This window comes from Metopolophium dirhodum, chromosome 6 (assembly GCF_019925205.1).
Source record: "Metopolophium dirhodum isolate CAU chromosome 6, ASM1992520v1, whole genome shotgun sequence".
NCBI classification, from domain to species: domain Eukaryota; kingdom Metazoa; phylum Arthropoda; class Insecta; order Hemiptera; family Aphididae; genus Metopolophium; species Metopolophium dirhodum.
Genome location: NC_083565.1, coordinates 10,240,272 through 10,257,581, shown reverse-complemented (window position 1 = coordinate 10,257,581; position 17,310 = coordinate 10,240,272). Strand labels below are relative to the sequence as shown.

The following is a 17,310-nucleotide window of genomic DNA, read 5'->3' as shown; positions in this document are numbered from 1 at the left end:
TATAGTGCAGTTTATAGTGTTTATATTATCATTTATCAGTTACTCGGACGGTTCATTAGTATACCTATACAATAATTACGTAGGTACTCAAATAATAGTACCTACCAAAGTGGTAAAGTGGTAAACATTTGGGAACACTATAGTTATTTGCAAACGATAATATAAATTTAATTCGAAGATATATTTTTTCCAACTATAAGACAATAATCGTTACCATTATTGTACAGATACCACAATATTAAAAATATACTATTTTTTATATTTAATTTTTACACTTGGTCGGTTTCAGTATGACATCGTCGCGATGAATATATAATAATACCAATAATGAATCAATTATTTTTCAAACTTTATTTTAATGACTTGAAATCTATACTACTATATACCTGTTTTATTTAATAGTATACCTAACGGGGTTTTCTTATTGTGTTTTTAAAATGTCACATTTTGAAATATTTTTGCTAAACAATTCGTACGGTGTTTAGTGTTACACAACAAACAGTTTGCTAACTGAGTAGGTAAACTTGAAAAGATAATCGTTTATGGAATTTTTAATTTTTTTTTTTAATCGACTATTTTTCAATAATGTCGTAGGAACCGTTGTTTTTAGATAATTACTTCTCGTAGATAACTCATCCGTCGTAGATCTACTCTGTATTTATCTATATATTAGAGTACAACGGGATAAGTTTTATTATACCTATGTAAAATACGCATATAACATTGTAACCTATTATTATCTTATTATATTTATAATAGGTAGTCGCGAAATGTACTTGTTCTTCAAAAATTACTACAAATCCACACGGATACCGGATGTTGGAAAATACAATATCAATAATTGATATTATCTACTTTTATTATTAATTGCAGTCAATTATTATTAACCGAAAACGTATTTTACAAATAGTACATCTAAACTGCAAACTAGGTAGTTATATTATTACCAAACATTTCGTATAGGTAACCGTCAAAACTTTTGCAGTTCACATGCAATATATTATGAAATATTTTTAATTTTTAACGGTATCAATGTATTATTATTAATATCAAAATGACGTCTTTAATAAATACGGAGTAAAACCAAATCAGGTTACTCAGAACAATGAGATCAAAATAGATTTCCTGTTTGTGATCTGTGTTCAGATGACATAAAAAAAATGGGAAAAATGATAGGTTTGCGTGAAATTATCATAGCAAGTTTACAAAACAATAATAATAAAAATAAGACTGTTTTTTTGTTTGTTATTATTTTTATTATTATTATTTAACACGGCAATGAACGTTTGACATTGACATAAAATACAAAACAAAACGAGTGATTTAAATACCTAAATGGGTACAAGTAGAGTAGATAAAGGGTAATTTAAGTACCTAAGTATATTATAGTATATTACTATATTAGTATAGCATGACAAATATTAGTAGGTTCTTATAAGTTATATTAGGTAAAGATATATTATGATATAAAATATATTATTTGAGGGAATATCGGAACCGAAATAATTTTCGTCTGGTACGCCGCATATAATTCTTAAAGAGTGTACACAATAAATTATACAAAATAATTATTGTTAAAGGCCGGTATACGATTTGGTGCATGTAGGTATACACGTGACTGGTTTCCGTATATTATAGAATATTAAGATTCATTTTGAAAACCGACGTACCTATATATTATATAAATATTAATCTATACTTGTGTATATATATTTTTATCGTTATTATACGACATCATATGTATTACGAGTTGAATAGTTGAGTCATACCGATACCTATTATATATAAATTATTATATTATTATATTTGATATATTATATCTAATATAATATATTAGATCACATTTGACTATTTGAGGAACTGCAGCAGTTTGGTCGAAAACTGACGAGTGCTTCGGTGGACCAACCCATGTCCCACATAATATCTATATAATATCAAGTACCATTGTACCGTGTTGAGTTTTGAATTTTGATTATACTATTATAGAATAGAATAACTATTTTAAATCCACATATAGGTAGATATATAATATAATATTATGTAGTCTTTCCCAAGTCTTTAAATATGAATAGTAGGCGTACTGATTTTCACCGACGCCGTATTTACTTTGTCGTACCATGTCGAAGAACCAAAAGTCAAACCTTAATCATTTTTATATTATAACACCAAAATCCAAATAAGCTGTCGTATCTAAAATGTATTCATTTTATTGGGTGAGCAGGTAGTGTTGTAATTATTATTGGACAGTTAAAAAAAAAAAAAAAACGATATAATAATGTCATTTTCGTATTCTATGATGCAGTCACGGAGGACGCAGAAAAAACCCTGTTCCATTAGCGTCAGCCAACAATTGATTCATATGTACATTTTGCTTAAACGACGTTTAAAAAAAAAATATTTACATATTATACGTGCATACGTGTAAAATGTGTACAACAGTAATGTCATTTTCTGACATCCATGAAATAATATATTCTAGTTTTTACTCTATATTATAATATTATACACGTATAAATAGGCATAATACGTACTGAAATATTATAATATACGCGCTGTCATTGTCAATAAGAAGAATGTTTATTTTCACGAAGAAAGTACGCGCGTCGTTGTTGTGTTACCAATAAAACATAAACCTACTATGCATATTATTATTTTACGAGGAGATGTGCCGAACAATAAAAATAAATGATGACAATATCTGAAAAAATACGTTTGAATTACGATTCATTTCCTATGTGCATTATTAAACGCGTACGTGCACAAAAGGAATATGCGATATTCATTTGTGTATAGGTACTATTGTCTGTTAACCGCTGCAGGGTTTGTGCGATTTTTCACTCCCATCGAATGTCCAGAATTCGTATAAATAACTTATAAGCTACAGGTATGTACCTACATGTCCTAAAATACCCATCTATATATAATCTATATAACCTAACCTAACCTAACCTACCTATAATGTATTTAATGTATAACATATAAGTATTTAACAAATCGGAGGTAGTCTGGTACATGATATATTGTGTAATTATCAACTCGTAAATTAAAGAGTCTCGTGTAGCATAATATTATATTATATGAATACGAATTAATTATAATAGTTGCGGATCAAACATTTAGTTTTGTACATTTTGGTTAATGATATATATATAGATAATTATGATTGAATTGTACGTCGATGCCCAGGTATGATGGGGTCGACTTATTTAGAATTTAGGTTTAAGTGTAATAATTTCACGAGTAAATTGGTTTACGTTGTGTACTTCGCCGCGTACATAATATAATATTATATAGATAGGTTGGACCTGGATACCGGGTTTATGGTTATGGGCGGCAATCCTTCAGAGTCTGTTTACATATACGGTGCCCATCTTTCAGCGTAGGTTTTTTTGTGTGTTAAAAAAGAGTATAAAGTTAAAAGGATCATTTGAGTGTTTTTAAATGATATGAATTTTCGACGGTATAATTTGAGCCTGTTTGGTACCCCGGCGCACGTCTGGTGTGTTTTCGTATATTATGTCAAAACGTGTAAAGTCGAAAACCGAGTTTTGTGCGTCTATTGTCTATACATGGTTATCTTTATATGTACGATTAGTACAGATAGTGGTGTAAAGCCATGTGCACAGGCAGGAGATTTTCGGGCACCGACTTAATATTTTTCCGAAAATTCACAAGAAAAAAGTAATAATAACAATCCGTAGTAAAAAAATACGTCAACATCGTCTAATGGCGGGGCTAATGAATCCTAAGCCGACCACTAGCTGCAGGACCCCCTCGTCCGATCTCTGATTATAATTATTGCACATTTGCAGCCACTACGTTTGCAGATGGACGAAAAGATTTTTTTTTTTAGAATTCGACGGTATAATACCGGGCTACACGTTATTGTAGGTGACGCTCGGACGAATACGTTCAACTGTATCATAAACATTATTATGTAGATGGGTACATCTGCAGCGACACAAGACGGATTTCAATTCGAAATAAATTAATCCTTATCGCGTGCTGATAATAACAACGGCGCGTAATTGACGACTGTGAAGGCGGTCTATTTATTCTGCGCGACGTCACGTGTCTATTATATTACGCACAGACACTTTCTTTTGAGCGACAAACTACGATAATAATACTATATATATATACCCAAACGAACACCGAACAACCACACTACAATCTACGTACAACTGCATTATAATACGCCTACCACGTAGGTATGATTATACTCGGAATTATCCTGCGTACATTTAGCCGTGAAATTATTCGCTCGCAAAACGATTAGCGTTTAGCTTTATACATACGCACTCGTATGCGTATTTACCTATCTATAGGTACCTATATATATATATATATATATTGTGAATGCGTGCGCTGTTAGTTTCGTTTAGTCGGATTCGGAACGATTTCGGCGTAAACGTGATGTACCTACATAATAATATTATAATGAACGTCTGCGGGACATTTAAAAATGCACGCGAAAATAATCGTGGCGGCAAATTAGTCATGTTTTCACTGAAACCGTGTACCACGTACCCGCACAATAATAAATACACGCGACGGACACAATAAACAAAAACGAAAATATTCCCTGTATAATATTGAGAACGGAAAAAAATCAAGAGCATCGCGTAGTCGTCATCCGCAGCGATTTATCTCGTGCGTGAGCGCGGCGGCGATGGTCAGGCGACGATGACGGTTACGCCGGCCGTTCAATCCGTTCAAGGTTACGTTATTATAGGCCGTTTATAATAATAACGACACATATTATATTATATTACAATACTATGCACACGTACGTGTCGTGTGTGGGGTTTTTTTTCTCCATATTATTATTATTATTATTATTGTTTATTACAATTATCGAGATCTCTGCGGCCCGTCCGACGGACCGAAAAAACAACAGGTCCGCAATTTTCCGCGCCCGAATGTAGAGTAAACGGCGGAAAATAAGAGTAGCCATCATAGTATATTATGTATGTGATACGATACATTGTGTTGCACACGCATCGCCCGTTTATGATAAGCGTGTGTGTCGGACACGATTTCACTATAGTGTGCAGCATTATACGCATCGATTTCCATGTACCACGAGCACTTTACGACGCTGACAATTAATATAAACGTACCTACCTAAACCGTGTAAATGCTACTCACAACACGAAAATTGCAAACATCAACAGCTCGCGTTACGTCGATGTCATTGGTTATCACGTCTTATCAGTTTCAAAATGTCAAAATATGCAATATTATGTGCCTTAAAATATATAAAATATATACCTAGGTACTCATTCGACAAATACGTAGGTATGTAAAAAAAAAGATAAATATTAATTCAAAAAAAAAATTATATTATACTCTTGAATGTGTATTTAAAATTACTTTATTGCAAAATACACGGCTATTAAGAATGTAAAATAAATAAATAAATTAGTTGCAGATCTATTCTATTCTAGTTATACATTTTACGCAGGTTAAGCACTGTAAGTATCAATATCACACTGTATAACAATAATATTTTGCTAATATTTCAAAATTTGAAAGACCTTTGACAATCTAATAACAGTAGGTTTGCTTTTATAAATATCTAGGAAATCTTATAATTTTCTACGGGTCTTACTAATAACACAATTAACGATGTCAATTGATAATAATATTCACAATTTTAAATATTATGCTTATCATTTATAAAATATATGCTACTTAATCTAGAAATAATCAATATAGTATTATATTAATATTTATATGCTCATAAATATCAAATATGTAAAAATTTATGAGCTTGCTCTGTTTGCACATTAATTGTAATCTAGACTTTATGTACCTATCGAATCTATATCATACTCGGGTACATATCTAGCTCTAGTTATCACGAAAAACCTATAATATGATTTTAGGTAAGGATTCTATGCGATATTGCGATGTCAAATTAACTAAAATAAATTACCCAACAAATTGTTACGACCAATTACAACTAATAGGTTAACAGTTTAACACTTATTGTTTATTGATATTAATATAATATAATATATTTGGTAAGTATATTGCATAGCTACTATATTATAGTCTGTAGAATACTTCCCGAACATAATATAAAAGCTATAATATTTGATGAATACATAATTGGGATATATTCTTTCGGCAATCAATATAACAAAACCGGAACGCATAGTGGGATCCGACACTTAAGTTTGCTCGATTTTCTCGACTGATGCCAACGGCGCTGTGGCTTAGTTGGTTAAAGCGCCTGTCTAGTAAACAGGAGATCGGGAGTTCGAATCTCCCCAGAGCCTTGTTGAGACCTCAACAATTTTTTTGCATTTTTTTCCCGTTTTTTTTTTCAGTTTTTTTTCTCTCTTATATTATTTTATTTCTACGTAGTAAAAAAAATAATTAAAACGCATTAAAAATGCGCACATCAAATTATCACACATTCAATATCCAATAGTATAATAATATATTATACTAAAATAATTTAGGCACCTATTATACTATAAATTATAATAAACATTTTAATAGTACGCCCATCTGAAAATATCTGTAATTAGATTTCAAGATTATTTTTGTCATAAAATATTGCATTAAATTAATTTAACGCAGTAACGCGTAAAACATATTTTTCGATATTATTTATTTAGGTTCAACAGTAAAAAATATATTTTTGAATACTACTATCATATATTTTTAAGAGTAGAGTTAGTTTGAAAATGTACTTAGAAATATGTTACTTATTATAGATTAATATTAAAATATGAAGTATTTTATTGCACAAATAACATTAAAAATTTTCAAAATTTGTATCTCAAATCTTGTTTTCAATTTTCTTGACAGAATATTTTTTTAAACATTTATAGAAAACAAAATAAAAATGCATCAATTAAAAGGTCTATAAATAATTCAATGAGAGCCAGAATATTTTGAAAATTATTTCTAGAAAATACTAAATGCCTACATATTATATTTGATGAAAATGTCAGGTATATTAAATTTACTATATCTACTATCTACTATACAAGTATCCTAATACATTAATTTTAGTATAACAACAAAAAGTCGATTATGTCGAAAATTAGTGTTGGGTATAAAACTATAAAGTATATTCCCGTTTCCGTATTTTTTTAAAAAAATTTTGGATAACTATGAAAAGTATTGAACATTTTGTATTTTTGAAACCTCAAAGTACATTCTAGATCTTATTTGCAACCAGATTTACCAAATTTAACCACGTGTTTAAATACCCTCAAAATGGAAAATTGATACATTTTTTCTGCTATAAAGTGACATCGCGCAAAAAGAAAACCATACAGTATAGTAAAACCAACACATAATATATTATGCTTCTATAATAATGAATATATTCATTTGAAGTATTTAGCTAGGTATACCTTATGTAATTTTTATGCATGCTTTAATATTCATTATTCATATCTATTATTCCATATTTGAACATTGATTCAATACAAAATCATAATACTTAATTATTCACATTTCATAGTTCATACTAATCATAGGCAGGTGGTACTCATACACAGTCACCCAATAAATTATTATACGTTCGCATAATTTATAATTGGTACCTATCTATTATTGCATGGTGTATATTATACCTCGTGCCCAGTATTATACAATGTAACCTATAAATACCGGACACACGGGACATTCTCGGTCACTTGAGTGTTGTCTGCTATTCGGATGTGTCCACTATCTAGAGGTATCCGTCAGGGGAGGTTTCGCCGTGTATACGACGATCTTATTTATTTTATAATATTCCGTATAAGTACTCGGGCACCACGTGAATGATGAACGGGACGACGTCCACCTGGCTAATACAGTCTATTCGTACAATATGTACAATAATAATATATACATAGTTGTACCGCCGTAATAACGGTAATGTCCGACGGCTGACGTCGAAAAAAAATTCCAAACGCATTTTTTGCCACCGAAAAATAAAAAAAAAAACGGTCAAACGATCGGTTTGCACTTTTACGTCGGTTAATCGTCCGCAACGGGCTGTCGCCGGGTGTAAATATTGTTATAACGGCCGATCCGACGTCATCCGAGTGATTATTTTTCGGCGAACAAAAACTATGTCACTAGAGTTATAATAATGTTTGTTTATTTTTCGGACGATCGTCGACGCGTAAAAAAATGATAAACGAAAAAAAAAACTGAACCATTAATCGATCTTCCACGCGTATCCGTATACGTTGTCGTGATTTACTATGCCGGTATAGGCAGAGGTACCTATATAATATAATATTATTCATAGTAAAAGTATCATTTCTTTCGATGTACTTTTGGTATCTTATACACCGACACCGTACGAAACCGCCGTTATACTGAACCCCGTTTAACGATCGATTCAAACGAGTTTATTTTACACTAACCCTATTCGATTGCGTAGCGCCACCGGAAATCAAAACCGTTTAAAACCGGATAATACAACGGACACCATTATTGGTGTATTATTGATAATTAAAGACCGGATTTATGTTCTCTTAAAATACCATAAAATATGATGCTAATATTCTCTAAAAAACCTTCAAATATTCTCATTATATTCTCTTAAAAATTTAAAAAATATGCTAAAGTACCTATGCAAAAATAATCAACAAACATCATCATTTGCTTTAATATACATTTAAACATTTTTTTTTTTCAATTTTATATTATAATAGTGAGGTATTAATTAGGTATTAAAAGTTGCGTATTCTAATGGAATATTATTACACTTTAGTAAGAGTTGGAAATGATAAAAAAAAAAAAATTCTAACTGTTCAAAAAAATTTTTTCTGGGTACCGTAATATTAAAATTAAAAATAAATACAAATTTTTTCTCACAATTTATGAAATATTCCAATATATGCTAAATGGATTAAATATTCTCTAACCCATGAAATATTCTCAAATATGCAAAAAAAACTTTTTTCTACGCTTTCAAAATTGAACAAACCATCCACATTTTTTACTCTCATAAGACTGCATAGACCCACCCAGTAACGATATGTAAAAACATATAAATCCGGTCTTTATTGATAATATATATCCGGCATGCACACCATATCGTTCATATGCAAAATATTTAAGTTTTAATCACATAATATTCTTATTCTTAAATTTTTTTGATTTAACTGAAACTTGGACAACTTCTATTACTTGTAGATAACTCAATTATGTGGATTGACATAAATTTTACTATGCGTACAATTTAGTATTTACTATTGAGTTACGTCATATCTCAATTATTAATTTTTTTGTTTTTGTTTTTGAGTTACCTCTTTCTTATGTCGACATGTGGATCGTGGATGTTGTGTTATGTGAATATATGTTCATTAGTTTAAGAAGATTAAATGAAAAACAATACTCAAAAATAATTGAACAGAAAATTGAAATCACATTTTATTCGTTTCACGCCTATTCATACGCGGGTATACCTACTTATAAACGAGATGAGTCAGTTGTGAGGATAAGCACAATCTAAGAGTGCCGTAATCATATGTATAAGTCACAGCTCCCTGATTATATTGCACATGCGTGATCGGCGAACCTTAAATAAAACGTAAGTAATAATAACACCGAATAATATATAATATTACTATATCATACATAGGTGATAGGTACATCGTACATAGTACATATTATGTACTATAGTATATACTATGTGACTATATATTTAGTTACTAGGTTAGATTAGGAACCTATACCGAAAAAGTCCAGGCATAAGAGTCCAGGTTCCAAATCAATCCCTAACTTGTGAGCAAGTCCTCTCCGTTAAATACATATTATAATTTACTGTTGCAAACGTGAAGACATCAGAACAATACGATAAATTCGAAAAAATCTGTACGAAGCATTGTGCCTGGACGCCCTGGACAAACAAAGCATATTCTCTTAAAACTTTCAAAATCATACAAATTTATATAATCTAACATATTTACACTTGTACCTATCCTAATTGGTTTTTAAAATTATTTACATGCTAATATATTTTTCTATAAGCCAATAATCTTTTGAGAGTTTATTACCTTAATAATATAAAAAAAAAGTTCAGGTACGAAATGAATGCATTAAAAATCGAAACTGTACTTTAATGTACCTATATAATATAATATATTGTTGTTGATATTATAATTTTGTGTTTCTATTTTATGTACTTCGGGAAACAGAGTTTTTTCTATTATCTGTGTTGGATGGTATACATTGAATGAAAAAAAAATCATTGCACGAGACGACACACACACCTAAATATGCGTAAGTAAACACTAAACATGGAGGTTGAAAAACATAAGTTTTCATATTTTCAAAGATAAATATTTTTATAACCGATTAAGTGGCAAGGAAAAATTACATTTACAGTATTACTCATGAGCCATAGTGATTATTGTTAAAATAGAATGAGATCGAAAACATCGACCCTCTGCCGTGGAGTTGGAAATGCATTATACGCAGGCAAGCAGCCATTTTTAAGTTTCTAACACTTTCTAATACATACAAATTTTCAATTCATAATATACTATTTAGTAATAAGTAATACCAAAGTATATTAAACAAATGACACCTGGTGGAAATAATATCATTATAACAATAATACATTTAATATTACAATAATATTTTTTTATCATGATAGTATACACATATAGGGCATATAATATAATAGGCACATAATACAGTGAAGACGCATGCCTACACAAATATATACACAAGAACACAACACGTATATTGTTGAAATAAAATTATTATTATTCACATAATATAATATATTCTACAAGGACGTCGATTTATAAGTAATAAGTATAATAATATTATATAGAATTCGCAGATTATGACTGTCGTTTTTATTTTTCACATTGGGTAATCGAATACTCACGAAATATGTTATGTTGCTGTACCATGATAATAAAGTACACGTGATACTAATATTATGATTTATTATAATTGCCACACATAATAATATAATAAATGGTCGAGACGACGAGACATCGAGCGTGTTAACCCAACGCCGCGCGCCGTACTAGAAATTAAAGTATGTATACCTACCTATATAGTATCATAATAATATCTACAATAGAGAGTACATAGAATAATATACATTTATACTGTTATGGGAATGGCACTTAATTATTATCGCTAGCTATATATAGTACTATTATTGCTTATTTGCGCGTCGCGAATGCACTTTTATATAGGTACCTACCTACAGTTGCTGATATTATATGCACATAGGTGTGCCATTTGAGGTCCTTTGCTCGTCCATTAGATTCAAGCGTTTGAATACGCCATGTAAAACGACTGCATTGTATACGATTCTTTCTAATACATAATATACAATTATATACAACCTATATTTTCTATGCCGATAAATACATAATTATATTTTATCTATACAGGTATGCGAGACAATTCGCGATAAAGAAAACCTCGTCGTTTACCAACATAGATATATGGTATATACCGTGTATACCAGTGGTGCCACCAGGATTTATTCAATGGAGGGGGGGAATGTATTTTATTATTGTTTTTCTGTTCTATTCTATTCCTGAGTATATATACTCAATATCTTGAGAGTATTGGCGTACAATGTGTAGTATACCGTACTTGGGAACACTCCTGATTATACATACATTTTATTACATTATAAACACAGTTATTTAATATATAAGATATCAATGAGTTTTGATGACAATGTCAGGGAATCTTTAAATAATAAAATAAAATACTATGAAATTAGCAGGGGGGGTGGGGGTCCGGGCTGGGCTCTACACCCCCGGATGCGCTACTGGTGTAAACGGTATACCTACGTACGTATCATTTACGTAATTGGCTGAAAACAATCATTGTGGTTTATTATATTGTTATATGGGTATTGGGTATATTGTCTGTGTTAGATTCTCAGTGGTACGATGAATGTATTGGATTTATCATTATATGTGTGTCTTATATTATAATACATTTTTTAATAATTTTATATTAAATTTAAATGATTCCACTATTTTTCAGTACTATTTCCTGTAATCCTTTTTTACAATTTAAGAACTTTGAATAATTGGAAATAACTAAAAATAAATTAAGGAAAACGGTAAAATACTTACGCGACACCGATTTATACTTGAAAGGTTCACCAAATATTTACATTGAATCCGTATAGTTGCTTATAAAATAGATATACAAAAGGCTTCTCTCAGTGAAATGGGTATTATATAGTGGTTATTACTACAGTTAAAAAGTATCAAACATTTCTTTAGAAGTATTAATTTTAACAAAAAATATCAATTTTTACATCTAATAATGTTAAATATTATAATATGTTGTAATTAAAAAAAAAATAAGGGATTTGAAACTTTTTTTCATTACGCAAACATAATATTGTTTTCTGGACAAAAATAATAATTTTCAAAAAATGTATATTAATTACAACCATTTTATATCACAAACTTATCAAATCGTTCTACTTTCAAGTACGTCGGTATCGACTCATAAATTAAAAACAGTAATATAATTCATGATAATATGATATAAAAATTATTACCTGTATTTTTTTTTTTTTTAGCTTGAGCCCGGCATTTATGGCCATTAGCTGTTTTTTTTTTGTTTGTAAGTTGTTTGTAGGGGGACGAACGGTTGGTTGAAACTTGTTTGTATGTGTGGCAAAGATTTGTTGCTAAAAATCCCGGGTGGTCACCCATCCGGGTTCTAGAAACACCGGCCGAAGCGTTCACTCAGAGAGTTTCTATAGTGTAGAGTGTACAGACCGCGCCACACCAAGTACTTACCTATATTTTATTATATAATATAATTATGCAATTTGGTCATATTATATCCTTAGAAATAGAGGTGGGACACATCAGAGACGGGAAGTCTTCGCTCAGAATTGTTTTTCGTATGATTCATTAGAATGTAATCCTTAACTTAAAAGATAATAGATTGTCTCATCACAGTGAGATTCTATAATCCCAATAAATTATACAGTGTCCCGTGAGGGTTTATCCATTGTGATATCTCCTGAGACCTACAGAGACAAGGACTACACATATTTTATTTTTTAAATTTATTTTTTTGGTAAAAAGTTAAAAACGTTATTTTTAAAATTTTTATATTTGAAACAACTGTAGAAATCAATTTTATAGGGTTTATTTTTGTAAAAAATGTTGACTTCAAGATTTTATCTTCATTAATCTCATGATTTTTTTGATTTTTTTTAGTTTATAGGTAAAATGGCGAAAAACCAGTTTTTGTCCAAGCGGCGAGTCCCTTTCTACGGCTAGGGGTTTCATCGATTCCACTAGACCTTTTTATACTAGGGGATAAGGTATATCGATTCCGGCAGTTCAGGTAGTCTAAAAACAACTTATGGATTCCGCCGGGGAAAAAATAATCTTCCCAAACAAAAATTATACCTAAGGCTAATAGGTATATCCTCACGGGCGTGGGCGTATAGAATCAAATATCAACTACACTCTAAAGACTATTCGCTAAGCAAAAAAATAAATGACTATTATTCGGCAAAAACGCTTTATCATATATTCATATTATATTTCTATACAAAATTATTTCCGAGAAGATTATGTAAAAATGTATAGACAACATTGCTAGTATTGTCGTAATGTATTAATAGATTCGCAAATATTTCGCATAGAACATGGTTTACATGGTGTTCGTATTGTTCTCGTGTGAACCATGTTTTATAAAATAATAATGAGTTACTTAACTACCTTTAAAGAACCGAATGATAATTTTATTTTTGAAAATCACATTAGGTATATTTCAGAATAGTTCAAGTTCAGATATTTATATATATATATAGTACACCTAAACACTATACAGTCATTTCGTATAAGTGAATCGCTGTCTGCCAAATGATGTTGGATTAAAACGATAATAATTTCGCTCATTAATTTGACATGTTGGAATATTGTATGTTATTGTTATAGGTGCAGACGAATAAACTATTATGTAGATTTAAAAAAAAAAGTATTATAATGCGATATCATAAGGAAAGAGAGAGAGAGAGAGAGAGAAATAACAATAATGCAAGCCGCTGAAAAACGACTAAATAATATTAAGTTTGAAAAATCACTCGAGGAGATTTTCTCGGGCGCGATAATCGTGGCTTAGACACGAATCGAACACACACGCGCGTGGTTTTCCGTTACCCGATTTGCATAACAATACATTGTATAACGTGTACCTACTGTGTACCTGCACTGTAGTATACTGTGCCCATAAAGTATACCTAATCATATAATAACAATAATAACACGATAATCATATTAACATGCGAATATGAGCTATGGTAAATATAGGTGCACTCACACATACGTGCAAATAGATAAACACGCGTGTCGTAGGTACCTGAGTACAACAAAAGTATATAATAGGGGCACACGCACCAATGTAGGTATACACCAATGCGGCGCAAAACGTCTTTTCATTTCCACAGTTCATTGCCACTGATTGGCCCCGTCCAATGGATAACGCACACTGAACCTCAACTCTTAGAACTATATATAATATCTATATGTATTTTTAGATAGGTAGACGAATAAATGAAATAATAAATCAATAGCTTTGACCTTTTGGACCTCTAAATCAAAACAAAAACATACATTTTTATAATCACTGGACATTATATTATGTAAATATTTAAAAATATGGACCACGAGTATGAGTAGTACAATTATATAATATATATACCTACTATATGTATATTAAAAAATTCAGAAAATTCATGGCGTGCTCTATGAAATGATATATTGTGGCGTATAACCAATAATAGGAACCTGCCATACGTATTCCCTTATTCTTCACTTATTCCCTTCGAGTAAAAATGTTGTGTTTTTTTTCTCTAAAATTCTAACGTTACCTATACATTACCTGCAACATATAGCCACGTATACCTATACTAACCTATACGCGTATATATTATCGTTTTGTCGAGTCGTCGTATCGATGGTTCCCCCGTGGCAACTATGATTCGTCTTCTGCAGCCTTTGCACAGTTACACTGTATAATATACATATACCTACGCGTGCATCACGCGAACAAATATTATATGTACAATATAACGCACGACGGATTCACGAGAACGCATTTTGTGCGTTGTCGTGGTGTTCGATGTACCGAAAAATAACAATGGCGTATTATTTCCTATATACCTATGTGTTATTACTTATTATTATACCTTGTCGAGACGTCATCGCACAACGTACTGCAGTAAGCGCATTTTTGCGGGGACGCCAAACGAGACGCGTCGCAGGTGCAGCTGCAGATGAGCGGGTGCGGGTATTCACGAGAACTTTGACCCGATCGTGTCCGGTGATCCGACGAGTGATTCGGGCGTTCAAGTCTCTGAGATTTCCGCGCGTTCCGATACGGCCCGGACCGTATATTGTGTATTATATACATATACATCATATTATTGTTGTACCCCGTGTTAAATATAATGTTATCGCAGTGGCGTACAAGACGCATTTGCGCTAACAATATTATTATACTCGAAACAATATCCGTTTCGGACCGATTAACCGCAGGCCTGCGAGAACGGATATCTGCACGATGTGACTCGTATAAAACGTCTTATATATACATATAATATTATACATAAAGATTTTCCGGTAAAGTAATATATATAATATTATGTATATATATTATATTATATTAGTGTTTGCTGGGGGTTTATTTCCGTTTTATCGATGGATATACCTAATATAGATTTATAGCTGAAAAGTACCGTAAACCCGTAATCGAGCCTCGCGTTCGCCCCGCCGCCGCAGCGAATTAAAAATATATCATCCGATTATAAACCGATCGAAAACAACGCCGCCGTCGCTGTTGCTGCAGCCGTATAATATTATGTGTACCTATACATTAGTCGATTAACGCGGAGTCGTTAATCATAGGCTTTTTTTCACGCGATTCCTGATCGCTGAGTAGTCACGTTTTTTTCCCCCGCAACTGTTTTTGTTTTTAACAAATGGTCACGATGAATTATTTAGGGCACCAGAGGCGGTGAGATAATTATTTTCCGAAGACTGCACACATATGGGTATATTTTGCATTATATATTATTTACCTTAATAGGTTGTAGTACTATACCCCTGCAGACTAGTAGGTATAGTTTTATCGCATTCCGCACATTTAATATTGCCATATAATCGCGCAACTATAATATACCGGGTGTCCGTGAAACCTGCATGGGTACACCGTACACTCCATAATACTCAGTTACCATCATTATTCAGTACCCCGGTGGCGTACCAAGGATTTTTTAATGGGTGGGGGGAGGGCTAATCAAAATAAATATCAGAATTTGATATCCGTTACTTTATGCTAGGTTGTTATTACTATATCACGTAACCTCAATAACCTCTACGAATAATTAATAATACGCAAAATGTTTTTTCAAAACTGTTTTCAGAAATATCATATGGTTTGTACTTGGCCTTTTATTACACACGATTTATGCCACAGCACTACCAATGGGGGGAGGGGAGGGGCTGAAGCGCCGCGTTTCAATTTCCGCGGGTAAAAATGGGTTTCTGTGGTAATTTTTTCGTGCGGACTTGAATGACTTGAATTGTATACATTTACGGAAACCGATATTGTATTTGCAGGGTAAATGTGCGCCAAGTGCCGGATGTGTGGTCGTAATAACATATTCGTTAAAAGTTAGAACGACGTATGGATAAAACCGTCACGTACGCTTTTCGAAACACAAACAGTGGATATAGCTCTATAAGCGTGAAGACGCGCTAATAACATAATATACAAGCCGCGCATTTATTACTCCTATTATATATTATGTACACGGAAAAAGACGAACGGCATTCGAACAGAAAGAAAACGACCCGGACACCACACACACAGTTAGTGACATTACATATTTTGCCGGGTAGCGGTACGTGTTATTTTGTATACGCGCCGCGACGTTGCAGTATTACAATTGTTTCACACGTATTTCGCCACCACAGTTCATTTGCATATTAAATAAACACCGCTAACACGTTATGGAACTAATCTATTTTAGCACCTTACTCGAGATTTTTTACCTCCTCCTACTTCTTTTTTTTCGACAAAAAGACAACGGGTTTTGATGTAGGTATTGTAGGTGCATAATAATAATAATATTATCATTGTTTGGTCTCTGGTCTGAAAAAGAGCCAAAGAATGTTAGACGGACGGCAACGTTATATCGATACTAAACGCAATACGCCAAACCTATAACCTAGGTCTTATATAAAGGTGATATATTTATTATAATAATAACATATATTTAGTACCTGTACCTACCTACATATAATTATATTCACAAATAGC

The 17,310-nt window shown here is 31.8% G+C and overlaps 1 non-coding gene across 1 annotated transcript; it reads left to right on the top strand.

The window, feature by feature from the left end:
- Positions 1 to 6,213: 6,213 nt before the first annotated feature.
- On the top strand, positions 6,214 to 6,287 carry Trnat-agu (transfer RNA threonine (anticodon AGU)). The gene has a single exon. It is a non-coding gene; the product is annotated as a tRNA-Thr (tRNA).
- The last annotated feature ends 11,023 nt before the right edge of the window (positions 6,288 to 17,310 follow it).